Raw genomic sequence first — 350 nt, forward strand, 5'->3', positions numbered from 1 at the left:
GGAGGGCCATCCACAGCCCCTCTGGGCAACCTGGGCCAGCGTCTGGCCACCCTTGGCCTGAAGAAGGGCCGGGAAACAACCCTGCTGGTGCAGCACGAAACGAGGCCGAAAAAGGGACAAACCGAAGGAGAAAAGAGCTCTTAGCAGCTGAAGAGTGAACGATGCAGAATCGGTGAAGGGCCTAGAGAAACATTTGGGGCTCGGAGCAAAGGGAGGGGAGCGGATTTCAAAGATCCCCACAGAGCCAGAAAAAGAATAGAAAGAAATCCCTTAAACTTACGTTTCCCAGTAGCTGGCAAAGACGAAATTCGCTTCCTAAGAGGGCGCAGACGCCGCGATGGCGGGGCCGA

The sequence above is a fragment of the Merops nubicus genome, unplaced genomic scaffold, assembly GCF_000691845.1.
Source record: "Merops nubicus isolate BGI_N331 unplaced genomic scaffold, ASM69184v1 scaffold47933, whole genome shotgun sequence".
Taxonomy (NCBI): domain Eukaryota; kingdom Metazoa; phylum Chordata; class Aves; order Coraciiformes; family Meropidae; genus Merops; species Merops nubicus.